Source organism: Pogona vitticeps, chromosome 4, assembly GCF_051106095.1.
Source record: "Pogona vitticeps strain Pit_001003342236 chromosome 4, PviZW2.1, whole genome shotgun sequence".
In the NCBI taxonomy this organism is placed as follows: domain Eukaryota; kingdom Metazoa; phylum Chordata; class Lepidosauria; order Squamata; family Agamidae; genus Pogona; species Pogona vitticeps.
Genome location: NC_135786.1, coordinates 217281387 through 217306789, shown reverse-complemented (window position 1 = coordinate 217306789; position 25403 = coordinate 217281387). Strand labels below are relative to the sequence as shown.

Below are 25403 nucleotides of genomic sequence, written 5' to 3'. Positions count from 1 at the left end.
TGATCCTTGCTTCCCCTACTGCTCTGTGGTTTCTCATTAGACTAGGGCTCTGCCAAACTTTAAGATGTCTGGTTCAAGTGCTGATATTGTTACTTCCACCAGCCTTCTGTGTACTTAAATATTACTCCCAAACTCGAGGCTCTGCTAGAAACTGTACTTCAGAATCTATTTTCCATCATTTTGCATACTTATGAGTGGTATTTTTAGTGAGAACATCCCGTTCTTCCACAGATATAAAGCATGCTCATATTTTGAAAATCTACAAAGGCAACTTCTACCAATATTTCTTTTTTTCATCTCCTATCTTTTTGGCTAGAGACTGGAGAAATCATTATCATTTGCCCTTGGAATTTAACGCTTCTCTCTTTCCAGGTTGCCTCAAGATTCTTCTTATCTCTCGTTTCCACTAGAGTCCCAAACATTGTGTTCTTGGAAAGAGTACCCTTGGCTTGGTTCCGGGTGAGTATTTTACAGCAATCAACCAATACAAGAGTCATCTTTCTACTTTGGGAAGTCTAGAATGGCAAGCATAACTTTTAAATGAAAGAAAAGAAATCCACCAGATTGCTTCCTTTCAGCTAAAGTGTGTTTTTGTGTATGTGTGTGGTGTGTGTGTGTGTGTGTCTCCCGCAAAAGATTAGAAAATAATAATATGCAGCGCTAAAGTTTCTATAAAAAAGATCACAGCCGGCATCCTATTGAGCTTCCATTCGGCAGAAAGTTCCACAGAGTCACACTGCTTTTGTGAGTGTTCCTGTTGTCCAAGCAGAGGGCAATCTGTGCAAGCAATGTGATTATGTGTTATTATGCTGGCAATGGAAAACACAGTAAAAGGTTTACAGAATTATGTAATACAATGTCCTCAAGTTATCTTTCCATAGATTACCGTGAAGGATCTTAAGGGAGACTTAAAGATTAGTGATAATTTACGTATATACTCAAAAAGTGGAAACCAGGCATTATAAGAAGTTGTATTACATCAGATAGCTCCTGCTACTATTAGTTGAACTCATCTAAAGTTAAAAGTCTTGTGCCTTGCACTGACATATAGTTGTGTCTGAGTATTTTTCTCGTGTTGTGCTTAACATTAAGGCAGTTTTCCTGGAGTTGCTCCAAATGAAATATCCTAGCAGCAAGCAAACACAAAAGTCATACAGAAACTGCCCAACAACGAACGAGTCTGATGTAGTGATGCTCCTGAGGTATAGTTATTGACACCAACTTGGTTAGTTCCAGAGGCCAGCTGGACAAAAGGACAAAGCTCTCAGTGGCTAATGCTAATTAAGACAGCTATGTACTCCTTCCAGTATATGAAACAGCACCATGCATCTGTATGCCAGCTACTTTAAGCAGAAATGGGAGGGGAGGGCTTTTGTGATTTGCACAGGCATCCGGTCAGCCACTGTGCGAACAAAATGGCCAACTAAACAGTCAGATCCAATATGTTTTTTCTTAGTAGACATGGAGTGCTGGCTGGCCAGTGAAGGAAGGGAAAATAAAATTGGAAACTCAGTATTCTGAACAGGACACTCCATGTTATGACATATTGTCATAGCTATCACTTCTTCTGCATACATGCCTCCATGTCCAGAAAAGGAATATTTTCATCACAGTTCCTGGATCTCATCTAGTTGGATCAACGTGCTTCTCGCCCTCTGGTCTAATTTTGGAATGATGTACGGTAGTAGTTGTTACATACAGCACTGATGTTACCTGTCTGTCATGGGTTTGGAGGGAAAGTTCCATCCTATGGGGAGTGGAAGGCGGGACATCAGGAGGAGGGGCTGTACTGTATATATATGTGGAGCGTGTGTGGAGAAGAAGGAGAAGCTGGAGAAGAGCTGAGAGAAGAAGCTTGAGTGGGAGTCTGTGTGTCAGACAGGGTACTACTGTGTGTCAGTCAGTACCAACCTGATAGGTTCAGGTGTCTGTATGGTTAGCCAGAACTGATAGGTTCAGGGTCTGTGCTTCAAGTTAAGTGTTCTGTGTGAACCAAACTGTGTGTATGTATGATTGAGACTAAGCCACGTTACTGTATCTTATTCCCTTGATCATTTTATTTTCCCTGTGTGTTATGTAAATAAACCTTATTCCTTTATTTGTTAAAAATCCATTCCTGGTCTGTGTGACTCCTTACAGGGAATGGTTGGTGGCAGCTTAGTGAAACTGTGGCATCCTCCAGTAGGTCTGGGTTTGTCACATTGATTGGTGTCCAGCGTGTGGGATACGACTGGTCCAGTTGTCCAGTGGTCCAGCAAAGCCTTGGCAAGTGTGCCCAGAGCAAGGGGGGTCTAGTCAGGGACAATCTGAGAGCACGTAGGTAATCTTCTAGGTGTACCTCACGGGGAGGTGCGCTAGTAGAAGAACGTGTAACCTCAGATTGGGGACTAGATTAGGGAGCTCTGAGGCAGCCTGTTTTGGCGGGAAAAAGCTGAGGCAAAACTGTGTAGTAGCAGTGATCTAGCCTGCCTGCTGAGAGGCCTAGCAGAGGGGGGTAGACTCCGGCTGGCTACAGTTGCAAGTTAGTGCTGAAGAACAGCAGCAATCTATAGAAGGCTGGTTCTGAGGCAAAAGAAAAAAAAAAGTGGTCGCTTTATTTTGAGGCTTGACTTTTGAAAGCAGCCTGTTCTGGGGGGGGATTATGCCCTTGACTCGAAGCCAAATGGCAGAAATGGGTGAAGTGAGGGAACCCCAGGTAGACCAAGGTTCTGAGGATGAATTTGGCTCAGTGCAGGATGACAGCACGGGAGAACTGACCTCAGAACTCAGAAGAATGCTCCTAGCCCAACAGCATGAATATAGAATGAGACTATTGGAAAGGGAGGCCAGAGAAAGAGCTGAAATCAGTCAGGCAGAGGCAGATGCCAAGAAAAGGGGAATGGACATGAGGATAAAAGAGATGGAACTGAAACAACAAATTAGAATGGTACAATTAGAATTGGATTTCCTAAATAAGTTTATTAACAATTTATCAGTGGAAGAAATGTCAAAGAAAGAAAAGTATGAGGCTCAGGCCAGACAAAGTGAGCAAGATCTTGAAAAATATAATCAGCAAAAAGACATTAAATTAAAAGAAATCAGAGATAAGACTGAAGAAAAAGTAAAAGAGATAAAAGCTAGGGCTGAGGAAGAAATTTTACAGATCAGGGCTGAGTTTGAGGCTAAGCAAAAGGAGCTGGATTTGAGAATAAAAGAGAAGAAATTGCAGCTAGAAAAGAAACCAAAAGAAGGCACACAGGTTAAGGCACAACATCAAAACCTGAATTATTCTGAAGAAAACATGAGGGAAACATGGGACCCTAAGTACTCCAAAGGGTTAGTTCAGGGCCCGCCAAAAATGGGCGGCCATTTTGTTGATAAAACTTCTGGGCAGAGCCAGTCCAGGAACCAGATTTTGGAGGGAAAACCAAAACCAGAGGAGAAAGACTCCAAGTACAGCAGAAAATGTTATTTCTGTCAGGGAAAGGGCCATCTAATCTCAGGGTGTGAGAAATGGAAGCAGATAAAAGGAAATGTGCCTCATGATTTGAGTGGAACCAAGCCAAAAGCTGTGTTCTGTGTCCAGAAAGAGCAAAGCTCCTTGTCACTGAGGGAGCCTGTTGCCATGGCTACTCAATCTGGAACAGTGACATCTGCTGATCAGGCTGAGGAAAATGGTCCTCTTGTGGAGGTCAAGCGCTGCTTGCTAGTGAGAACAGATTCACAGTTGTTTGAAACAGCAGGGGTGGACGTAGGAATACTTGACCATCAGTATCGGGGGCTGAGGGACACTTGTTCCCAGGTGACCCTGTGCCATCCAGATATTATTCCTAGGGAATATATAATCCCAAATGAGAGCATGAAGGTGGCAGGGATTGAGGGGCAGGTGATCTCACTGCCAGTAGCGGAGGTACCTGTGAACTTTCAAGGCTGGAGGGGAGTTTGGCGGCTAGCGATTTCATCGACTCTGCCAGCAGCCGTGCTCGTGGGAAATGACCTGGCTGAACATGTGAAACGGGTGCTAGTGATTACACGTTCACAAGCCACCACGGGGACAGTTCAGGGGGGTAATGATGAGCCAGAGACGGAAGCAGAGGGGAGTTCCGAAGCTGTGGTGGAAACCTTAACCACAGACAGCAGATTTGGCCAAGAGCAAAAGGCAGACGCCACTCTCCAAAAGTGTTTTGAACAGGTGACTGACGCCCAGCTAACACCTGAAACCCCAGTGAGATTTCTAGAGAAAAAGGGGATTTTGTATAGAGAGACCCGGAGGAATATCTCAAAAGGGGGAGATGGGATCAGAAGTCAGCTAGTGGTACCTGAAAAGTATCGCCCCATGATCTTACAAAGGGGGCACTCTGACATGTTTGCTGCGCACTTAGGGGTGAACAAAACACAGCAGAGAATCACACAGAATTTTTACTGGCCTGACATAGGGAAGCAGATCAAAGAATTCTGTAAACAATGTGATGTGTGTCAAAGGCAGGGGAATAGCCGTGACAGGACCAAAGCAAAGTTGTGCCCTTTGCCTGTGATTGACACTCCGTTCAAATGCATAGGGGTGGATATTGTGGGACCTTTGCCCAAGGCCACAAAGAGGGGGAACAGGTTCATTCTCACCATTGTGGACCATGCCACGAGGTACCCTGAAGCCATTCCCTTGACTAACATTGAAACTAACACAGTGGCAGATGCCTTGGTGGGGTATATGTCCAGGATGGGATTTGCCTCAGAAATAATCACAGATTTGGGCGCATCGTTCACATCGAAGCTCATGAAACGGTTATGGCAAATCTGTGGAATTAAACACAAGGAAACCACTGCCTATCACCCCGAAAGTAATGGGTTAACGGAGAAGTTCAATGGGACTCTAATGCGCATGATTAGGGCTTACTTGGCAGAGAATCCAAACAATTGGGACCAGAAGCTGCAATCCCTTTTGTTTGCTTATCGATCAGTGCCACAAGCCAGTACCGGGTTCAGTCCGTTTGAACTTTTATTTGGGAGAAGGGTGAAAGGGCCCCTTGATTTGATCAAACAAAATTGGGAGCAGATCACCCAGGATGACCCACAAGACGTTGTGACATACATAGACACCTTGATGAATGACCTAAAGAGAAACCTAGAGCTAGCAGCAGAGACCCTGCAAGCTCAAAAGGTCAGAAAGAAAACTTGGGATGACCAGGAAGGCAGGGAGAGGCACTTTAATCCAGGGGAGGAAGTGCTTTGGCCTAGGCTCTGCCAAGAGAACAAACTGCAGCTGGGTAGCCCAGAAATAAAATACTTGGGTCACATAGTAGGGGGAGGAATGATAAAACCCCTAGAGGCCAAGATAGAAGCAGTTCGTGATTGGCCCAGGCCCAACACCAAGAGAAAAGTCAAATCATTTCTTGGGTTGGTGGGCTACTACAGAAAGTTTATCCCGAGGTTTAGCGAGATTGCAGCTCCGCTGACCGATCTGACGAGGAAGAAGACTGATGACCGCATCCCGTGGACCAGCGACTGTGAGGAGGCGTTCCAGAGGCTGAAGCAGGCGCTCATCAACTATCCAGTGCTGCGTGCTCCAGACTTCGACCGGGAGTTCATCATCTACACCGATACGTCTAACAGCGGGGTAGGAGCAGTTCTTTGCCAGGAGGATGAGAATGGTGACCAGCATCCAGTGTCCTACCTGAGTAGGAAACTCCAGAAAGGTGAGAGACATTTGGCAACCGTGGAAAAGGAGTGCCTGGCCATAGTCTACGCGATCCAGAAGGCCAAGCCTTACATCTGGGGAAGACATTTTATTCTGTGCACTGACCATTCACCACTGCAATGGTTAAAGACAATGAAAACCCACAATAGTAAACTTATGAGGTGGGCTTTAAATCTGCAAGACTATGACTTTGAAGTGAAGGTGGTCAGAGGGTCAGTGAACTGTGTTGCTGACGCCTTGTCAAGAAGACCTGAAGAATGAAGACGGCGAAAGAAACATGGACTATGTATATATTTTGATGACAAAAAGTCAAATGTGTCTGTTTATTAAACATGTTGGTTTGTATGAATAAAGGTAACTTGATGTATTGTTAATGGTAAATGTTTAAATGCCTAATAGAGTGTAAGTATAAGTAAGTATGATATTGTATGTATAACTGTTTTAGTATGTTTTGGATCCAGGTTGTTTTTTTTGGTGAAAAGCACTTTAGCTTTCCCCCTACAAAACAACTTATAAAGAGGGGAGGTGTTACATACAGCACTGATGTTACCTGTCTGTCATGGGTTTGGAGGGAAAGTTCCATCCTATGGGGAGTGGAAGGCGGGACATCAGGAGGAGGGGCTGTACTGTATATATATGTGGAGCGTGTGTGGAGAAGAAGGAGAAGCTGGAGAAGAGCTGAGAGAAGAAGCTTGAGTGGGAGTCTGTGTGTCAGACAGGGTACTACTGTGTGTCAGTCAGTACCAACCTGATAGGTTCAGGTGTCTGTATGGTTAGCCAGAACTGATAGGTTCAGGGTCTGTGCTTCAAGTTAAGTGTTCTGTGTGAACCAAACTGTGTGTATGTATGATTGAGACTAAGCCACGTTACTGTATCTTATTCCCTTGATCATTTTATTTTCCCTGTGTGTTATGTAAATAAACCTTATTCCTTTATTTGTTAAAAATCCATTCCTGGTCTGTGTGACTCCTTACAGGGAATGGTTGGTGGCAGCTTAGTGAAACTGTGGCATCCTCCAGTAGGTCTGGGTTTGTCACAGTAGTGACATAGCAACTCTATAGCCTTGGAGTAATTCCTATTGAACTCCCAAGCTTTGGAATGCAGTGCCATGAGATGTCATTGGCCCCCTCCCTATTGTCCTTCTGTCTTCTGGCAAAGATCTTCCTTTTCAGGCAGGCTTTTAAGGGAATGCTCTGTTTTTGAAATTTGGATATTTAAATTTTAAAAATATGTTTAGAATTGTTTTTTTCATTGTTTGTTTTTCACTATATAGTTTTACATTGTATTTTTAATTTATTGTTACTGTATTATTTTTAATTGTTGTGAGCCTTGTGGCACAGTAGTTAAACTGCTGTACTGCAGCCAAACGCTGCTCAAAGCCCAGGGTTCAATTCCAGGTAGCCAGCTCAAGGTTCACTCAACCTTCCAGCCTTCCAAAGTGGGTAAAATCAATACCCAGCTCATTGGGGGGAATGTTAAGGTGTAGCCTACAGAATTAACTTGTAAATCACCCAGAGAGTGCTTTAAGTGCTATGTGGCAACACATAAGCAGCACACTCTGCTTTTTTACTTTGCTTTGTAAGAAGAAAGGCAGGTATAAATATAAATAAATAAAATTTCAGTTGCTGATTAGCACATAGCAGTGCCCCAAGCATATACTTATGCCCGAGGGTGTGTGTCTTACTATATCTCACTTAATATGAAAAAGAAGAAAACTGGGACACCATTCAAGCAGTAGTGCACAAATCTAACTTTAGTTACATGTGATGATTAGTTTTGCCAGAATGTGGACAGTCATACACATTCCACTGAAAGTAATGTAGTGTATCAGAACAAGCTTCCTGTTAGGGTGCTTTATATCTGTGATCACCAGTTCAGAAAAGATGCTCCATGCATACATTTCCTTCTTTGGAATGAGTCAAATGAGATTTCCATCTTAAAGAATATTGTGCTGAGTATTACTAAGTGGCATTTAGGGTCAGTGGCACAGAATTGCTAATTGAATAATTCAAGGCAAAGGGGCTACTAGGAAACAGATCAAAGCCAATGTTCGGGTATATGGGGAAATGACTTAAATTCTAGAGGTGTATAAGATCTATGTCTGCAATAGATCCTGAACATGGAATGGCAATCCATCTGTTACTAAGGCAAAGCTGCGATGGATCAAAAGGAAATGCAATGCCTGCATGAATTCCAGGAATGGTGGTTTATCCATAGCTATCAGCTTCTGAGTTGCAGGTTTGATTCAGGACTGGTGTACTAACTGGATACGACTGAGAAAATACCAATCCAGTGCTGTATGTGTCTTCTGAGGCATACATCCCACTGGAATAAAGGGGTGTAACTTACATCATGCAGTTCATAGTCCAAGCAAGTGTTCCAATAAGGAACATAGTTCTTGCTTCAGTCAAAAGCTGCCAATCAGCTTACTCCGGGTAAATGGGCTATGTCAACTGCTGAGAGCAAGTCTTGTTGAATTAAGTTGGAATTACCACAGAATATCCTCGATTTAATTCACTTTCACCTTAAATAAATTTGCATATGATCAGGCTGTTTCTTTTTGAAATGTTGCTTATTCACTAAAGATGCAATACACAATCCTACTGAAGGCATACACACATGATGTTTAGTTTTATTTTAATGTACTGCAGTTTAATCAACATCTTAAGTGTGTTTATCGTTTATATTCGAAGCAAAATTGCTGTTGCTGTTTTTTTAAAAAAGATAAACTAACAAGAGTACATTTTACTCTCGTTCCACTAGAGGGTGCTGATCTGTAAGCAGAGAAAAGTACTGCAGCTTCTTAGTGGTCCAGAGTCTTAAGAAGTTAAGTTGCCATCTACTGCTTTTCTTCCATGTCATTACAGGGAACATAACACTGCTTTGAATCTGCCTGGATAGGCAAAGCTAAGATCAAATGCCACATAACATGTACACAATTGAAAAAGCAAAACAAAATTCAATTAATCCTTTTAATTGTAAGTTTTAATTATAAATTTAATTAACGGAACCTCTGTTTGTTTCAGATTTCTATAAAGGAAATTGAAACCACCCCAGGGTACAGGTCCGTACGTTTCAGTATATCAGATGATCTGATGGCAGAATTAATGGAGGAAGGACTAATCCATGGTGAAGCATTCTACAAGCACCTGGATGTGATGGATCTGGAAGTAAGATCTCAGTTAGAAGCCACTGAGGTTCAGCTGGGGCCAGCTCAGAAAGAAATCTCTCAGCTAGCTCTGGGGCAGGAGCAAGACTCTTGGAATAAGCTGTGCCCAGCTCAGCCTCAAAGCCTTTCAAATTTAGGTGTTTTTAAGGTCCCTGCAAGGTGGTTTTACCAGTTCCAATCCACCAGCAAGTTTCTACTGGGGGAGTGGAACTGGTGAAACCACTTCTGAAATATCTCACTAACCTTGAAAATCCTATAAGAGTTCCTATAAGTCAGTTCCAACATGATGGCACAGAACATACAAGATAGGCAGAACTCTCCGAATGAAGAATTACGGTTGCTCTAGTCCAGAAAAATCTCATCCTAGTCAAGACTATGTATTCTTCTTCCATGCACACAAAATTCCCTGCACACAGTAAAAGATACATCTGGCACAAGTGCTCTATGGGATACCCTAGCATCTTATTTGCAAACAATCATCTGTATGGAGTGTTCTTCTTCTGCCAATTTTCAATCCTCCATCATCAGAATCTAGTCTGGCTTTCTGTATGATATAGTCTGTTGATTGAGCATCTTTAATTTACTACTACAATAGCAACTCCCATTTTAAGTCTTGTATCCTTTATCTTTCTAACAATGGCTCTGCATCAGATGTTAATGGTGTTCTGATATGTGACTCTTGGCTTTTCTTGATATTTTTTTTTCTGGATCAGCTTAACCAGAGCTCAGAAATGTGTTATGAGTGATAGAGCGTTTGTGGGTTCCAGAAAGACCGCACCCCAGACCTGAGAAGAAGATGGAGAAATCACAATGGAAGATGAGATGATGAGCCTGATACAAATCTGCAAAGAACTGCAAGAGTTCAAGTTTCTATATCAGTAGGAAACCGCAGACATGGAAAGAACATTCTAAATTTGGACTTGTTTGTGCAGATTAAAAAAAAGGAAGAAGATTGGTTCTAAACCGTTGTCCAGACAAGAGGAAGCAGGCTAGCTGAAGCCAAGTCTGTGGCAGATGGAACAAACTGTACAAGTGAAAGGAAGCATTCCTGCATGGCAAGAAATTGTATCTGCCCTGGAGACCAGAGCCTGACCCCTGCTTGCCCACAAGGGAGTTCTATGCCTATAAGAAGGATGACCCAGGAAGAGACTGTTACATAACAGCACTGATGTTACCTGTCTGTCATGGGTTTGGAGGGAAAGTTCCATCCTATGGGGAGTGGAAGGCGGGACATCAGGAGGAGGGGCTGTACTGTATAAATATGTGATGCCTGTGTGGTGAAGAGTAGATGCTGAGACAGACTGTGAGACACTGGGTTGGGACGAAGCAGCAGCTGGGGAAGAAGAAGCTGTTGTGGGAGTCTGGGTGTCTGACAGGGTACTACTGTGTGTCAGAGTACCAACCTGATAAGTTCAGGTGTCTGTGGGTTAGCCAGAACTGATGGGTTCAGGGTCTGTGCTTTAAGTTAAAGGTTCTAGGTGAACCAAACTGTATGCTTGTGTGTGTGAGAATAAGCCACGTTACTTTATTTTATTCACCTGATTGTTTTATTTACCCTGTTTGTATTTAAAATAAACCTTATTCTTTTGTTGTTTAAAAATCCATCCCTGGTCTGTGTGACTTATTATAGGGAATGGTTGGTGGCAGCTTAGTAACTGTGTGATAGATCCCAGTAGGTCTGGGTTTGTCACATTGATTGGTGTCCAGCGTGTGGGATACGACTGGTCCAGTTGTCCAGCGGTCCAGCAAAGCCTTGGCAAGTGTGCCCAGAGCAAGGGGGGTCTAGTCAGGGACAGTCTGAGGCGCGTAGGTAATCTTCTAGGTGTACCTCACGGGGAGGTGCACTAGTAGAAGAACGTGCCAACTGGGGAGACTTAGATTAAGGTGCTCTGAGGCAGCCTGATTTTGGCGGGAAAACGCTGAGGCAAAACTGCGTAGCAACAGTGAGCTAGCTTGCCAGCTGAGAGGCCCAGCAGAGGGGGGTAGGCTCTGACTCGATACTGTTGCAAATTTAGTGCTGAAGAACAGCAGCAATCTCTAGGAGAGCTGGTTCTGAGGCAAGAAGGAAAAAAGTGGTCGTTTTATTTTGAGGCTTGACTTTTTAAAGCAGCCTGTTCTGAGGGGGGATTATGCCCTTGACTCGAAGCAAGATAGCAGACATGAGTGAAGTGAAAGACCCCCAGATTGACCAAGGTTCTGAGGATGAATTTGGCTCAGTGCAAGGTGACAGCACAGGAGAGCAAGACCCAGAACTCAGAAAAATACTCATAGCCCAACAGCATGAACTGAGGGTGAGGGAAATGGAGGAAAGGGAAAGAGAGAAACAGCGGCAATTTGAATTAGAGAGAGAGAGAATGGCGTTTGAATTAAAGAGATTGGAACTGATGAACCAGAACAATAATAATAATAGGGATTCTGAGGGGGGCCAACTGTCTAAGGCTGACCTGAAGAAATTCCCTGTGTACCACAAGGGAGATTGTCCCGAGGTGTTCTTTTCCTTAGTGGAAAGAGCGTTTGTGGACTTCTCAGTGAGGGAAACTGAGAAGATGACCATCATGCGGTCTTTAATCAGTGGTAGCCTGGCTGAGGTTTATGCCGAGATGCCTGAGGAACGGATGAAAGATTTCGCAGAGTTTAAAAAACTGGTGTTTGCAAGACATGGGATAAATGCAGAGCAGCTGAGACAAAGGTTCAGGTCCCTCACCAAGAAGCCAGAACAGACTTTTACCCAAGTGGGGGCCCAATTGGTGAGGCTGCTTGAGAAATGGCTGTCGCAGGAGGGAACAGAGACCTATGAACAGCTTAAAGACTTGATAGCCCTGGAACAGTTCTATTCAGTTCTGCATGGGGAATTGAAATTCCAGGTGAGGGAAAGGAAACCGAAATCTGTGGCAGCAGCCGCAGAAATCGCGGATTTTATTTCCCAAATAAGAAAGCCCTTGGGTGAGGGGAAATCTGTAGGTAAACCCAAAGAAACCTACAGCAAGTACTCTCAGGGACCAGGGAAAAGCCAGCAAGGGGGAGGGGCCCATGGTGAAGGGAAGCCCTCAGACATGAAACCAAGCCCTCAGAATTTGGAGGGAAAACCCAAACAAGAGGAGAGAGAATCAAAATACACCAGAAAATGCTATTTCTGTCAGGGAAAGGGTCATCTGATCTCAGAGTGTGAGAAATTGAAGCAGCTAAAAGGAATGGTGCCTCAGAATTCTAGTGGGACCAAGCCAAAAGCTGTGTTCTGTGTCCAGAAAGAGCAAGGCTCAGTGTCACAGAGGGAGCCTGTTGCCATGGCTACTCAGTCTGGAACAGCTACCTCTGCTGATCAGGCTGAGGAAAATGGTCCTCTTATAGAGGTGAAGCGCTGCTTGCTGGTAAAAACAGATTCTCAGTTGTTTGAGACAGCCGGGGTGGACGTAGGAATACTTGACCGTCAGTATAGGGGGCTGCGGGACACTTGTTCCCAGGTAACCCTGTGCCATCCAGATATCATCCCTAGGGAGTTTATAATCCCAAATGAGAGCATAAAGGTGGCAGGGATTGAGGGGCAGGTAATCTCTCTGCCAGTAGCAGAGGTACCTGTCAACTTTCAAGGCTGGGGGGGAGTTTGGCGGCTAGCGATTTCATCGACTCTGCCAGCAGCCGTGCTCGTGGGAAATGACCTGGCTGAACATGTGAAACGGGTGCTAGTGATTACACGCTCACAAGCCACCACAGGGACAGTTCAGGGGGGTAATGATGAGCCAGAGACGGAAGCAGAGGGGAGTTCAGAAGCTGTGGTGGAAACCTTAACCACAGACAGCAGATTTGGACAGGAGCAAAAGGCAGACGCCACTCTCCAAAAGTGTTTTGAACAGGTGACTGACGCCCAGCTAACACCTGAAACCCCAGTGAGATTTCTGGAGAAAAAGGGGATTTTATATAGAGAAACCCTGAGGAATATCTCAAAAGGGGGAGATGGGATCAGAAGTCAGCTGGTGGTACCTGAAAAGTATCGCCCCATGATCTTACAAAGGGGTCACTCTGACATGTTTGCTGCACACTTAGGGGTGAAAGGGCCCCTTGATTTGATCAAACAAAATTGGGAGCAGATCACCCAGGATGACCCACAAGACGTTGTGACTTACATAGACACCTTGATGAATGACCTAAAGCGAAATCTAGAGCTGGCAGCAGAAAACCTGCAAGCTCAGAAGGTCAGACAGAAAACATGGTATGACCACAAAGCTAGAGAGAGGCACTTTGACCCAGGGGAGGAAGTGCTTTGGCTTAGGCCCTGCAGAGAGAATAAACTGCAGCTCAAATGGGCAGGACCATATAGGGTCATTTCCAAGATGTCAGACCTGAACTACCTTATAGAGCAGGAGGAGAACCAAGCAAGGAGGGTGGTTCATGTGAATGCCCTAAAACCCTACTACAGAGGGGAACAAAGGGTTTTGTTCGCGATAAAAGCAGCTGAGAGCGAGGAAGCTGAGTTACCCTTCTGGGAGGGTAGAGGGGAAGTAAAATACAACCCAGAGGAGGTAAAGATCAGTCCTGCACTCACCCAAGACCAGCAGCAAGAATTAAAAATGCTGCTTAGTAAATATCAACAGGTGTTTTCCAACAAGCCGGGGATAGTGAAGGGAGTGATGCATCGGATCCACACAGGGGATGCACCCCCGCAGGCAGTATCCCCATACCGAGTAACGGGACCCTATAGGGACAAGGTGCGGAAGGAGCTGGACGAAATGCTGAGGGAGAACATAATCGTCCCCTCTTCTAGCCCTTGGTCCTCTCCAATAGTCCTTGTGGACAAGCCTGATGGGAGCATTAGGTTTTGTGTTGATTACAGGAAGTTAAACCGTGTAACCACTCCTGATGCCTACCCAATGCCCAGGCTAGACAACCTGATTGAAACCATAGGGGGTTGTCGGTTCATCTCATCATTGGACCTGGTAAAGGGATATTGGCAATTAAGAATTGATCCCAGGGATCAAGAAAAAACTGCCTTTTGCAGCCCTTTTGGTCTCTATGAGTTTCGAGTCCTGAGCTTTGGTCTCAGAAATGCACCAGCCACATTCCAAAGGCTGATGGACCAGACCTTGGCAGGGCTCAGTGACTTTACAGTGGCTTACATTGACGACATAGGGATCTTCAGTAATACCTGGGAAGATCACCTGATACACCTGGAGTTAGTGCTGCAGAGGTTAAGTGCAGCAGGGCTAACAGTAAAGGCCAGCAAGTGTCAGCTGGGTAGCCCAGAAATAAAATACTTAGGTCACAAGGTAGCGGGAGGAATGATAAAACCCCTGGAGGCCAAAATAGAAGCTGTTCGAGATTGGCCTAGACCCAACACCAAGAAAAAAGTCAAATCATTTCTTGGGTTGGTGGGCTACTACAGAAAGTTCATCCCGAGGTTTAGCGAGATGGCGGCTCCGCTGACCGATCTGACGAGGAAGAAGGCTGATGACCGCATCCCGTGGACCAGCGACTGTGAGGCGGCGTTCCAGAGGTTGAAGGAGGCGTTAATCAACTATCCAGTGCTGCGTGCTCCAGACTTCGACCGGGAGTTTATCATCTACACCGATGCGTCTAACAGCGGGGTAGGAGCAGTTCTGTGCCAGGAGGATGAGAATGGTGACCAGCATCCAGTGTCCTACCTGAGTAGGAAACTTCAAAAAGGTGAGAGACATTTGGCAACCGTGGAGAAGGAGTGTTTGGCCATAGTCTACGCGATCCAGAGGGCCAAGCCTTACATCTGGGGAAGACATTTTATTCTGTGTACTGACCATTCACCATTGCAATGGTTAAAGACGATGAAAACCCACAATAGCAAACTTATGAGGTGGGCTTTGAACTTACAGGACTATGACTTTGAAGTGAAGGTGGTCAGAGGGTCAGTGAACTGTGTTGCTGACGCCTTATCAAGAAGACCTGAAGACTGAAGACGGCGAAAGAACATGGACTATATGTATATAATGAGGACAAAAAGTTAAAATGTACCTGGTTTTAAATTGGTTTGTATTAATAAAGGTAAAATTGATGTAATGCATATGGTAAATGTTTAAATGCCTATGTGCTATGGTTAACTTGGAGTGTAAGTATATGTAAGTATTATATGGTATGTATAAATGTTGTTGTGTATTTTATGCAGGTTGTTTTTTGGTGAAAAGCACTTTTAGCTTTCCCCCTACAAAACAACTTTTAAAGAGGGGAGGTGTTACATAACAGCACTGATGTTACCTGTCTGTCATGGGTTTGGAGGGAAAGTTCCATCCTATGGGGAGTGGAAGGCGGGACATCAGGAGGAGGGGCTGTACTGTATAAATATGTGATGCCTGTGTGGTGAAGAGTAGATGCTGAGACAGACTGTGAGACACTGGGTTGGGACGAAGCAGCAGCTGGGGAAGAAGAAGCTGTTGTGGGAGTCTGGGTGTCTGACAGGGTACTACTGTGTGTCAGAGTACCAACCTGATAAGTTCAGGTGTCTGTGGGTTAGCCAGAACTGATGGGTTCAGGGTCTGTGCTTTAAGTTAAAGGTTCTAGGTGAACCAAACTGTATGCTTGTGTGTGTGAGAATAAGCCACGTTACTTTATTTTATTCACCTGATTGTTTTATTTACCCTGTTTGTATTTAAAATAAACCTTATTCTTTTGTTGTTTAAAAATCCATCCCTGGTCTGTGTGACTTATTATAGGGAATGGTTGGTGGCAGCTTAGTAACTGTGTGATAGATCCCAGTAGGTCTGGGTTTGTCACAGAGACAAGTGGGCTTCAACATTGCTGCAACAATTGCTCCCATCACCCTTTCTGAGGACTGATCCCCGCCAGAGAAGGGCCTTTGGGATGAGTGAGTATCTTGTGGTGAATGGGAAGTATGAATGAGAGGCCTCTTGTTACCTTTTGTCTTATATCCTATGTCTTAGGTCTCATTAATAAATGTTACATGAATAGTGCTTAACCCAAAATTACTGGTGTATGGTCTTCTTGTTAGTAGTCTGGCTGGGCTCTCTCCTCTCATGGTCTGTCTCCCTAGGATATAAAGAACAGCAACCAAAAGCATTTGACTGTGTGGTCATTGACTACACAAAAGCCTTTGACCGTGTGGACAGCAAATTGTGGCAAGTTCTTAAAGAAATGGGAGTGCCTGACCACCTTATCTATCTCCTGAGAAATCTATATGTGGGACAGGAAGCAATAGTTAGAACTGGATATGAAACAACTGATTGGTTCAAAATTGGGAAAGAAGTACAACAAGGCTGCATATTGTCTCCCTGCTTATTTAACACAAGCCAGAATTAAGATTGCTGGGAATCTCAACAACCTCAGATATGCAGATGATACGACTCTGATGGCAGAAAGTGAGGAGGAATTAAAGAACTTCGTAGTGAGGGTGAAAGAGGAGAGCACAAAAAATGGTATGAAGCTCAACATCAAAAAAACTAAAATCATGGCCATCACCTCCTGGCAAATAGAAGGGGAAGATATGGAGGCAGTGACAGATTTTACTTTCTTGGGCTCCATGATCACTGCAGATGGTGACAGCTGCCACAAAATTAAATATTACTGATTTTTGGGAGGAAAGCAATGACAAACCTAGACAGCATCTTAAAAAGCAGAGAGATCACCTTGCAGACAAAGGTCAGCATAGTCAAAGCTATGGTTTTTCCGGTAGCAGTGTATGGAAGTGAGAGCAGGACCATAAAGAAGGCTGACCACCAAAGAACTGATGCTTTTGAATTGTGGTGCTGGAGAAGACTCTTGAGAGTCCCCTGGACTGCAAGGAGATCAAACCTATCCATTTTGAAGGAAATCAACCCCGAGTGCTCACTGGAAGGACAGATCCTGAAGCTGAGGCTCCAATCCTTTGGCTATCTCACGAGAAGAGAAGACTCCCTGGAAAAGCCCCTGATGTTGGGAAAATGTGAAGGCAAGACGAGCAAGAGACGTCAGAAGACGAGATGGTTGGACAGTGTCATCAAAGCTACCAACATGAATATGACCAAACTCCAGGAGGCAGTGGAAGACAGGAGGGCCTGGGGTGCTCTGGTCCATGGGGTCACAAGGAGTCAGACACAACTTAACGACTAAACAACAACAACAACCTATTTGGGGTAACAAATGTCCCCTTTTAGAAGGTTATAGTCTGAATCTTTAAGCAGTGCGCACACACACACACACCAAAGCAATGTCTCCAAACTCCAAGCTTAACTCTCTGAGTTTTATTGAAGGTCACACAAACTGTCTTTTCTGGCCTTTTAAAAACATACACAATCTATACCTACTTCCTAAAGCCAAGTAAAATTAAGTTTGAACATTCTCCATAACTATAACACTCTTTCAGTTCCAACATCATGCTCTTGCATGTCTAAAACCTCACACTTACTCTGAAAGCACAAATTATTGTGTTTTCTTCTGCCCCCATCAAATCCAAACACAGTTTTCCAGAACCTGATGCACCTCAGATGTTACATTGCCCACCTTGCCACTCAGCATAACAATCTGTGGCACTCTGTCACATGTGAGCAATGACTGGATGGCTGAAATGTATGAGAATTCGTACACTAAGGTATAAAAAAACAACACAACTGGCATTCTCCCTTGTGTATACCTGCAGTTAAAATAAAAATTCACTTGGTCATGGTAAAAATGTCAAGAACATTCAATGTATAACATTTATGTAGAATACACTAACAGGGCTTGAAATACTTGGCTTGGTACAGACTAAACATGGGGATGAGTTAAAAAAACAAATAACAATATTAATCAGAACTTGAGGATTCATGTAATATTTGTCACTTTGTATTTATCAATTCTGGAGGCCCTGAAGAATATGAAGCGACAAATATTTATCCTTTTTATTCATCCTTTTGTTGAGCCTGGGCTCAAAGAGCAAGTTAGGCTTCTGGAATGGGTGTTCCGGCAGCCTAGTTGGTGCCTTCTGCCTATGGGCCCACCAAACAGCTGTTTAGAGGGCTCTCTCTCTCTCTCTCTCTCTCTCTCTCTGCCCCCTTTCCACTGCCCTCCGTTGCCTCCCTACCTTGTCCTGTCATCATCCCCAGTGCTGTCACTGCCACAACCAGAACAGAAGCTAGGCTGCCAGAAAGGAAAGCACTATTTCAGCATGCTACGGTGCCAATCAGCTGACTGATGCCTGTGGAGCCAAGGACAGTCTGCCGGCATGGTTCTGCCGAACTAGCGAGGCCATAGGCAGAGAGATAGAGCAGGCTAGCTGGCAGGAACTGTGTGGGCAGGTTAGCCTGATCTCTCTGCCTCTGCAGGCACCGACTAGCTGATCAGTGCCTATGGAGGCAGAGACAGACAGACAGCACAGTTCTGCCCAACTAGCCTTTTCTCTCTCTTATATGGACCACTACCACTGCTGCCAGCAGGACAGGTAAGGAGGCAAAGAGGAGTAGTGAGAAAGGGGTGGGGTGCGGGCTGTTCAGATTTTTTTCTTAAGACAGCCGCAGACTGTCTAAAAAACCCTGACAAACCAATTCATGATTCACCAGAAATCCCTGGGGAAATTCATGGGTCATGGCTCATCAACCTTGACAATCAACAAACCACAACAAACAGTCATTTTGGCGGGTCATCCCTATCTCTAATACAGACTTCTGTTTAACAGACTTAATATAATTTCATAGTATCTTCCTAACAGACATTGTGACAGACAAGCAGATTCCTAAAAGATAGCACCTAACAGACTACAGTGGTGCCTCGACTTATGACCATAATCCGTTCTGGAATGATGGTCATAACTCAAAATGGTTGTAAGTTAGAACACTGTTTCCCATAGGAATGCATTGAAATGCAATTAATCCGTTCCGGCCAAAGAAAAAAATCACTAAGACTCATTGGAAATGCGATTAAGCCCTTCCGGCCAAAGGGGGGAGGGAGAAAAGCAAGGGAAGCATGCAGGACCCATTGCAAAAGCACAGAAAACAAATGGAGCAGATTGGAAATGCACAGAGAATAAAAGGACAAGGTTGGAAATGCACAGGAAGCAAAGGAAAAAGCAAGGGTAGCATGCAAAACATATCAAAAATGGGGGGGGGAACCCCCAAAAGCAACCAAACTCCCCAAGACCCATCGGAAATGAGGGAAACCCAAAAAACAACCAAACCCCCAAGACCCATCGGAAATGGGGGGGAAACAAAAAACAACCAAACCCCCCAAGACCCATCAAAAATGGAAAAGAACTCTCCAAAAAGCAACCAACCCCCCGTCAGAAATGGGAGGGAAACAAACAAATAAACAAACCCACCAAGACCCATCACAGCACAGAAACATAACCCCCCCCAGCTGAAAACCTCGCTGCAAAAATACCAAGGACAGTTTTTAAAAAGCATAAAGCAGCACCATACCTTACCAGGCAGCCTCCTTGGATCGCACATTCTCTAACTGCCAGGGCGAAAGAGCTACAAAGAAGCAGCCTCTTTCACCACCTACAGTTAGCAATTTTAATTTCCTGCCTATTTTCCCTGCCTTTTCTGTTCGTAAGTGGAAGCTCCGGTCACAAGTAGAAGCAAAATTTTGTAACCGGAGCTGTTCGTAAATCCAATTGGTAATAAGTAGGGATGGTCGTAAGTCAAGCTACCACTCTACTGTATTTCTCCGAAAATAAGACAGGGTCTTATATTAATTTTTGCTCCAAAAACGCATTAGGGCTTATTTTCAGGGGATGCTTTATTTTACAGTCATGTCATCTTCTTCTGGTTGCTGCACAATGTGGCACAATGGTGGATGGCGGGGTTTCACTTAACTGGGGCTTATTTTTGAGGTAGGGCTTATATTACGAGCATCCTGAAAAATCATACTAGGGCTTATTTTCAGGGTAGGTCTTATTTTCAGAGAGACAGGGTACTTCTTTGACAGACAACTCTAACAGAGAACGAACTAAATAATCACTATCTCATCTTTCATTTATCTAGCAGTTAATTTCTGTCTAGCAGTTAGCCCTCCCAAAACCCACTGGCTAACACCAGACAGAATTTGATTGGTTACAAAAGTTCTAATATGTAAATTACACAACTCAATCATTCTTATATTACCATACATACACATACATACTGGGTTGCATACATATATTCCAACATGGACTTCAGGTCCCTGAGCTAAAACTAGCCACACTCCAATCTTGGATTCCCAGATGTTGTTGGATTTCAACTCCCAGAATTCCCGGTCAATACAGCTAATGGTGAAGGCTTCTGGGAAATTTTAGTCCAGGATCATCTGGAGATCCAAGGCTGGGAACCCTTGCTTTAATGGATGGGAGAAGTACTGTACTATTTTATCCCTGTCTCCCAGGGCACAGCATGTCTTTCTGTTGTTTCATATTGTTCCACATCAGCTGCACTTGAACAATGTTTGAAAATCCACCCCACCCCATCCCGGCATGCCATTAAATAGTTGAGTTCTAGCATATTAGGGACTTGCCAACAAACTTTATAAACTTTTCATTCATCTTTAAACACAATCTCTTCTGAGGCAATAATTTTCATTTTATATTCCACATTTTCTTTTAAAGTTAGCACTGAAAATATGAGTGGAGCACATCACACTTCAAAGTCTTCTGTAGCCTTTTGTCTTTTAAATTAGATTTAAGATAAGCTTCAAGCTCTTCAGACAGATTCAGGTAATAATAATTAACTGCCAACATTAAAATGGCCTTTCTAAGTCAACCCTGACAGTTTTTATGGCGTAAAGTTCATTAAAATCACAAGTCTATTTGCATTTCCACATTTTTGCCGGGCATGTGACTTGGAACCCTTTTATGTGGCTGATCCCTGTATCAACCTTCATCTACACCTCTTGTCATCCCATCCAATGCCCCACAGATTGACCCCCTTTAAAAAAAACTTTGGTAGGTAGCAAGTACAACAACCAATAATAGTTAAGATGATAACTGTAATACAGTTCACCAGATAGATGCAAATTTAATTGTGTGGCCTACTCACAAAGATTGCTCAGATCTGTATGTTAATGAAGACCCTCGGACGAACGGATTGATTGCATTTAGGTCCTGCTTTTCTCTGGAACAATGGTGCTCAAGGTGGCTAGCAGTGATTAAATGAACAAGCATGGCTAAAATATAAACCAGACAAAAACACAATTAAAGAGATATCAATAAAAGAATGATGTTAATCTTGGATCTTGCCAGTATCCTTTTGATGTTGTTGTTGTTGTTATACAACAAAAGATAGAATGTTCCTGGGAAAATTACTTTTTTAAACTACCATGCCCAGAATTCTTCACTGGATGCCAAGCCAACTTCTCATTATCAACAGTGATAAGAGGATGCCCTGATAAACTGACACTTTTTTGAAATACTGGGCTTCCAGAAACGAATAGGCACTTTGAGACCTTCTCTTCTGTTCCTTGTACTTTCTGCTTTTCCCTTTTGGTGGATGTATCATCCTTCAACAAAGTAACTTTGTCCACTCTGTCCAAGCAACATTTTGTTTAACAGAAAAACACCTCCAATTTTCAGCAGAGCACAAGCAGAAGAAAAATGAGCATAACCTCTTCCGGAAGAGAGTACCAAGTACAAGAGAAGTTTGTTATATCGCAACCTACATATGGTAGGGGCTAGGAGGGATCTTTTCTGGATTGGAGTTTTTGTCAGTCAACTCAGCAGCAGCCAACAGTTCTCTTTTTACCTCAGATTCTTTTTCCCACCTTTTATTCAGTCAAGAGTTCTGTCAGCAGTTGTAACAATGGACTCTGTCAGAAGTGAACAATTAGAGTGAAGTGTTCTGACAGCAATGTAACTGGTCAGTTAGTAACGAAGCTAGTTAACCAGTTAAGCTCAGTGATATATATATCACAATATATTTGTTTGAAGAATGAATGAAGACTTGTAAGTAAATTGTAACATTTTATTCTTTCCCATTATCATAGTCTCTAAGTGAATATATTGATAGAGTTAGTGGCAGTTGAAGTAAAGGAACAAGAGGTTGTCTATTGAGGGAGGCCTCCAGTTCTGCTGGAAATAACCAAGAAATGAAGGCACAGCCTCTGAGTGTATTGAGAGTCATGTTATGCTAAGTTTCTTTTATACTCATGGCAAGTACACAAATTTGATTTTAGTGTAACAAAAGCAGAAACAGCACTCTATGGGAGAAATTCCCAGAAGGGAGACAAGTGTGTTCTTACCTTGGATGTTCATGACTGGGGCAAAAATACAAATCAACTGAGAACGCTGTTGCCCTCAGATAAGAATTCCCACACCAACCTGTGTTATAAATAATGATTGGGACTCTAACTTTTTTGTGAGGTAGCTACAACTCTCAAAATTCTTCAGACAGCATTGCTCTGGAAATAATTGTTACATAAAGGGGGAGGGCAAAAAGCCCTAAGTCAAGATACCTTCTATGACACCTGAATATAGCAGGTGGGAATTGTAAAAGCAAGACTTTCACCCACACCCACATCTTGGTTTGCAAACAGACCCTGCAGACCATTTAAAAAACTACAAGTAGAGGACTATGTATATCATCATCAAGTATTTCACTACCTAGTTCTCTTAAGATGAAAGGATACTTACCAATTACATCAGCTCTTTGCTGGATATTCCTTTATACGACACCTTTCCTAATGTTTTTTTCTACCACGAGCACGTCTCCTTACACACTTCTGCACATAAATTCCACGAAATGTTTGCTCAGTACTTCTAGAAGAGCTTGAAATTATTGCCTCAGGAATAATGTCCTGCTTGTCTAAAGGAAAACATGAAACTACAATTTCAGGTTTAATTATTAATATTATAATGTAAAAGACAAGAATTAATGTTACATTCTAGCATTAATTTCCAAAGGTTGTTCCACGGGCTGCTATGTACTTTTGTAGCAGTTTTCAAAGAATGGTTTTTACTGTCATAAAAAAAAGACAAAGGAGAATGGAGAACTTTATGCGGCAGCAGTTTAAGAACAGGGAACTGCTAAATTCTATAAAATCATATAAACTAGATGGTGAACTTGGAAATGAAAGTCCTTATTACTTGGTAATTACAAGTCCTTATAAAATCACTGTCTTTGAAATTTCCCACCTGGTTCATATGATTTTATTAATTAATTAATTAATTAATTAATTTATTCTATTTATATCCCGCCTATCTGGTCAATTACGATATGATTTTATCTGTTCTTCTTTTTCTAAACATTTGTAAGTCACCTTAAATGTTTCTTTTTAACGTGGAAAGGCAGGACATAAATATAATAAAATAAAATAAACAGATAAAATGGGAAATCTATAGTGGTTGCCTCTCGAATTACCTATTTCTAGAACAAAGATGTGACCTTGGGCTTATTCAAGCTTTCAGAAAAGGGACAGCTTGAATATGTGAGAGAGCCGCTCCTTTCATTTTCTGTCATTTATACCCACACGTAGAAAATGACAGAGTAGCCCTGTTCAGGATTCATAGCTTGTAATGGGAGCTCTGTAAACATCTTTGGCTAAATGCAATTATGGAATCCTCTTTCAATTGTTGCATTCAACATGGAACGATCTGTGATACAGTTAAGTGCATGGGTGTCATATTCAAAGCAGAACTTTGTGCATGCTGAAATCCCCATCATTCATTTAGCCTTCCACACACTGAGGCAAAAGCATGAATAAGACCTTGGGAGGGGGACTCTCTTCTTCATGGTATTTCAGTGCCCTAAAACAGTGGTCTCCAACCTTGGGCCTCCAGATGTTCTTGGACTTCAACTCCCAGAAATCCTAGCCAGCATAGTTGGTGGTGAAGACTTCTGGGAGTTGTAGTCCAAGAACATCTGGAGGCCCAAGGTTGAGGACCACTGCCCTAAAAGATGGAGAACCTCGCATAACACATAATTCCTTTTCAATAGAGAATGACACAAGAGGAGGAAAGACAAAGCTCTTTTCTGAGTGGTTGTGGTGGGTTTTTGGGGCTCTTTGGCCATGTTCTGAAGGTTGTTCTTCCTAACGTTTCGCCAGTCTCTATGGCTGGTATCTTCAGAGGACAGGAGTAGCACTTTTTTGAGTGGCTACACAGAGATTCTGTGGAAGCTTCTGTAACAACTGACACTGCTAAGTTGCCAACTCAGAATGGAAATGACTACAATGGATTCCAGCAAACATGTTTTTCTGCCCCCTATTTGAAAAAAGGAATATGAGGAACAATAAGACATCCTGGGGATCAGTTTGCATGCAGTCAGCAGATAAGGAGCTGAAAAAACGAAGAGGCATATTTTGGTGCATTTAAAAAGTTTAAGGATTGCTGCCTTATTGTGGTGAAGGGGCTTGAGTAATTTGGAGAAGCTATGGGCTATGCCGTGCAGGGACACCCAAGATGGACAGGTCATAGTGGAGATTTCTAACTAAACGCAATCCACCTGGAGTTGGAATTGGCAATGCCACTCCAGTATCTTTGCCAAGAATACCCCATGAACAGGAACAAAAGGCTAAAAGATATGACGCTGGAAGATGGGACCCTCAGGTCAGAAGGCTTCCAACATGATACTGAGGAAGAGCGGAGGACAAGTACAAGTAGCTCCAGAGCTAATGAAGTGGTTGGGCCAAAGCCGAAAGGAAGCTCAGCTGTGGACGTGCCTGGAAGTGAAAGGAAAGTCCGATGCTGCAAAGAAAAATACTGCATAGCAACCTGGAATAAAAGATCTATGAACTTTGGGAAGCTGGATGTGGTCAAAGAGGAGATGGCTAGAATAAACATTAACATCCTGGGTGTCAGTGAACTAAAATGGACAGGAATGGGAGAATTCAATTCAGATGATTACCATATCTACTATTGTGGGCAAGAAGCCTGTAGAAGGAATGGAGTAGCCCTCACAGTCAACAAAAGAGTGGGAAAAGCTGTAATGGGATATAATCTCAAAAATGATAGAATGATTTCAATAAGAATCCAAGGCAGACTTTTCAACATCCCAATAATCTAAGTTGATACACCAACCACCAATGCTGAGGAGACTGCAATTGACCAATTCTATGAAGACTTACAATACCTTCTAGAACTGACACTAAAGAAAGATGTTCTTTTCATTCTAGGGGATTCGAATGCTAAAGTAGGGAGTCAAGAGATAGAAGGAATAACAGGTAGGTTTGGCCTTGGAGTTCAAAATGAAGCAGGGCAAAGGCTGATAGAGTTTTGTCAAGAGAACAAGCTGGTCATCACAAACACTCTTTTCCAACAACACAAGAGGCGACTCTACACATGGAAATCACCAGATGGGCAATACTGAAATCAGATTGATTATATTCTCTGCAGCCAAAGATGGAGAAGCTCTATACAGTCAGGAAAAACAAGACCTGGAGCTGATTGTGGCTCTGATCATCAGCTTCTCATAGCAAAATTCAAGCTTAAACTGAAGAGAGTAGGAAAAGCCACTGGGCTAGTCAGGTGTAATCTAAACCAAATCCCTTATGAATAAACAGTGGAAGTGAAGAACAGATTTAGAGAACTCGATTTGTTGGACAGAGTGCCTGAAGAACTTTGGATAGAGGCTCATAACATTGTACAGGAGACAGCAACAAAAACTATCCCCCCCAAAAAGGAAATGCAAGAAAGCAAAATGGCTGTCCAACAAAGCCTTACAAATA

At 43.2% G+C, this 25403-nt stretch overlaps 1 long non-coding RNA gene across 1 annotated transcript in view; it reads right to left on the bottom strand.

Annotated features, from left to right (window-relative positions):
• LOC110073836 (uncharacterized) overlaps positions 1-25403 on the bottom strand; it is a 41012-nt gene that overhangs the window by 8676 nt on the left and 6933 nt on the right. Inside the window, exons 2-3 of the long non-coding RNA XR_002299656.3 lie at positions 22372-22543; positions 20783-20909 (exon numbers count right to left, since the gene is read on the bottom strand). This is a non-coding gene — a long non-coding RNA (uncharacterized LOC110073836). The remainder of the gene's footprint in view (positions 1-20782; positions 20910-22371; positions 22544-25403) is intronic.